Source organism: Asterias amurensis, chromosome 1 (genome assembly GCF_032118995.1).
Source record: "Asterias amurensis chromosome 1, ASM3211899v1".
NCBI lineage: Eukaryota > Metazoa > Echinodermata > Asteroidea > Forcipulatida > Asteriidae > Asterias > Asterias amurensis.
Genome location: NC_092648.1, coordinates 9,664,397 through 9,668,543, shown reverse-complemented (window position 1 = coordinate 9,668,543; position 4,147 = coordinate 9,664,397). Strand labels below are relative to the sequence as shown.

At 42.3% G+C, this 4,147-nt stretch overlaps 1 pseudogene; it reads left to right on the top strand.

Annotated features, from left to right (window-relative positions):
• Positions 1–359: 359 nt before the first annotated feature.
• On the top strand, positions 360–2,818 carry LOC139939455 (dynein light chain 2, cytoplasmic pseudogene; annotated as a pseudogene).
• Positions 2,819–4,147: the final 1,329 nt, after the last annotated feature.

The window sequence follows — 4,147 nt, the reverse complement described above, 5'->3', positions numbered from 1 at the left end:
TGGACTCCGTTTGTCTCAATCGTGCTCGAAACAGTCGGGGCACCCTAAGTGTAAAGCCTATCAACAAAAAGTGTAAAACTTCAACCACATTTCAGACGAAGATTCACATGTATTTGGTCTCGAAAATCCGGTAAAAATGGATTTGTTTTACGAGGAAAATGTTCAAGAAACTTACCACTCCATACTTGACCCAACACTGCCCTCTTGCTGGGACCTGTAGCCAATTTTGCATATCGTCTCTGAGTTCTCGCGCTGTCACGCGAAATCTCGAAGGGTCCGAGTGCGCCGCGCGACTGCAAATGAAACCTGGAAAATATGCTAATTATCTCGCACTCTGCGCACGGACTGGATGGCTCCAACGTGACGATCTGCTGCGGCTGTACAACCCACGCCAATACTTCATTGAATTCAAGCTTATTATAACCTTGGCCATCACCAAGGCTGGTGCAAATAACACGTACGCTGGTATTGGAACCTTCTTTCCAAAGCTGACCTTCAAAATATAACGATGGACAATAATATTTTGTTGGTGTTTCTACCCAAACTGGGCTGAATGGTGTTATTTAACACATGACTCGGCCTTTAATGCCAGCCGTAAGAATAATGATTGATTGCTATTGTGCCACAGCATTCGACAAAAGATGAATAGATACAAGCTACCGTAGCTGGATGTTCCCATCTGCCAAATCAGGCTACAGGTTGATGATTCGGCAACCAATCAAACAGTTTTTTTTGCTTGGTGTCTGTCATCCGTCTGTTCCAAGGCTAGTTTTACCCGTACGCAACATTAACGTGGAGTATCAAACATTATAAAAATAAACTTGAAGCCCAGATGTTCTGATAAGCCGTTAAGTGGAATAGAAACCAATCCAGGAACAGAAGTCAGGCTGCATCGGTGATCTCTTCATCAGGTAAAAACAACCCTGTCCAAGCTTTTTCTCGCAATATTTGGATAACGATTAGTTGGTACTTTTAAGCATTTGTTTGTTTGTCTTTATTTCTATAGCAACGGCATCTCCATAACCATGGCAACGCAATCGGAAAAGAAAGCCGTCATCAAGAATGCGGATATGTCGGAGGACATGCAGGAAGACGTGGTGCAGTTCGCTGCTCAAGCCATGGAGAAGTACACCGTAGAGAAGGACATAGCAGCACTCATCAAGAAAGAGTTCGATCGGAAGTACAACCCTACGTGGCACTGTATTGTGGGTAGAAACTTTGGAAGTTACGTCACTCATGAAACTAAGCATTTTATCTACTTCTACTACGGCCAAGTCGCTGTATTGCTGTTCAAATCGGGATGACTGGTGAACATTTCTAGCGACTTTTGTTTTCTCCTGTGTAGAAAATAGTGGATAATCCGCCGTGTTATAATGTGGGACATCGCTATGCATTTACGAGTGGAGCACAACAATTACTGCCGCTTGGGCGAATCATAACATTGAAACTTGAAGTTGCAACTTGAACGTGAAGTTTGAGGCCATGCCACCAAACATAAGGGCAATGTTTTCAGGCAACTTGGAGTCCCTTGCAATACATATACTTCTGCAGGACAAAGCCTTAATCTTCTATGCTGTAAGATTTATACCAGTCACAAGAAAATGATAAGAAAACTGATCTGTGATGGGTTCTTCTTGTTGGACATTGCCTGGAGCTGGTTGCCTCAATTGGCTTTTGTGACATGGCCCGACAGTCGATCAACACAGATCATTAAACAATGAGCATTTTTCTGTCTGATAGTAGTTATACCATACAAACATTATTTACGTATTATTAACGAATACGCTACCAGCAACCCCGTCCCCTCCCCCCCCCCCCCCCCGGGCCCCATTCAATGTTGGCTTAATTGCGTGTTCATATTGTCACTGAGTGGGGAGCCGGGTAACGGGGAGGGATGCAAACGTGTGTCACATGACCCAAGCATTCTGGCTGAGATTTCTTAATTTCTTTAGTATCAAAGACAGCCTAAGATGTAAATTTAATGCTACAAAGCTTCTTAGGGTATGGTATGAAAATGTGCTTCTTTAATATCACAGTAGAATTATTATAATAGTATCTTTAATATTATCTTATGTGTTGATGAAAACCGTTGCTGTAAACTCGGGGTTCTTGCCTATAAAATGGCACTGCATGTGGCAACGTTTCAGAACACGACCATTGTTGCCTGCAATGTTGCTTTATGCCTTCATGCATGCAATAATGGGCCTTTTTCAAGCCTAGGTTTGGGCTTCAGCACCGGCTTGGGCAAACTATAGGACATCAAACGGAGCAAGAACTTGTCAACCGAGGTTTGGTAAATGCCCTCTGGGGCTAAAATCAGCTTTACAAATGCATTTTTCCTCAATTACTCGTTGTCGTATTTCAGACGGGAAACAATTCTAGAGAGTTGGAACTGTTATGGCATGTATCAATCTCTGTTGTTTGTATGATCCCTCATGAGATGATGGTCTTAATAAGCCCCAAAATAATGTTCATATTATTAAACAAGATTGTTAATACTCAAGTTTTAACAATAACACTTTCAAAATATTGTGTTGTCCACACAGATGGCGTCTCAAGTCATCTCAGGGGCCCATGACTTCGGTTTTCCTGATAGGCACAGCCGCAAGCTAAAAAGCATTTTAACTGCGCAGTTAAGTGACTGACCTGAATTAAAGTTACCTTCATTGCCGCACTGTAATGTTAAATTTTTCGGACAATCGGTTTTAATCGACAATAAATCAATACGTAACAGATGTTCTTTGTTAATAATAAACGCAACAAACAATACAATGTTTCAGCCCTTGGTGTTATAGCTGTCCTTTCGAAAAATAAAAACTACGCAGAATAGGGTTCGTATTTCTCCATTTTGTTATTTATAGACCGGTGTACTTCACTTTTGAGTGTTACATATAAATAGTGGTCACTGCGTGTGGTATGGTATACAAATATTGACTGCTTCGAGTGCTATGGTTAAAACTATGACTCCCGAGGTGATCCACGGAGCGTTCTATTTTCCCGAGGCGAAGCCGAGGGAAAATAGAACGCTCCGGGGATCACCGAGGGAGTCATAGTTTTTAACCATTGCACGAGTAAAAGCAGTCAATATTTGTTTTATAACACCCCAAACATTTCTAAAACCTGTATTATTATTATTAAGATACAGACCTGAATGCTACATTCCACGAACGACGCGAACACAGATTGCAAACACTTTTACCTACTGTGTTGCATGTAGTGTCGGACAATCCGAAATGGTTACAGACTATTAATTTATCATCCTCGTACACGCAACGGACGTCTGGGTACTGCACGCCGTGTGCTAGTCTGTCGGACTAGCGCACGGCGCCATGTGCTAGTCTTCGGACTAGCGCATGGCAAACCGACGCTCTATCACACGGCCGTCGTCTAGCAAAACTAAGACATGTCATGTGACGCGCTCTAAACCAATGAGCAGGCACAATACCTGCAAGGGGTGTTATAATCAAAACTATACAGCCTCTGAGGTGATCACCGGAGCTAGTGTTCCATTTCCCCGAGGGGGCATAGACCGTGCAAGTCTCGCGGCTGTTCGAACATTTGTCGCTGTTTCTTTTTAACGCGTGAAGTGAACAAACTCGCACACTCGTGTGCGAGACTTGCACATTGGTGCTTTGTTGTCTACAAGTATTTTCATTCAAAGTTGGTGGTCAACACTTCGTTACTGATTCATGCATGCATTCAAACATGTATCGTAAAAAAGTGGCAATATTGGGGAAAAAATCTGTTAAGGTAGTTCCCCGTTGTCAAAAGAAATCAAATTGTTTGATCGGAGCGACCGTTTAAACATGACACATAAACCATGATTGTCAACCCCGTATCTACCAACAAGGTACTCAAGTCGCAGAGATAATCAAACTTTCAGAAATAAAATATAGCTTTTATTAAAGTTGTGAAATTTTGAGACCCAATTATGCATGTAGCAACTTATAAAGGTTGGGTGCTACGGCACATTCAGCAGCCAAAGCCAGGAACACCGGGCCGAACCCCTTTTCTTTTCGATAAAAGTGCTCTGGATTCCTTTACATACGTTACACAACACATGGGCCCAACGGCTTTACGTCCCATCCGAAGGATGTCTTATGAAGTGTGCACATTGTAATGTGTACAAAGTTTGCATTTTTATGTT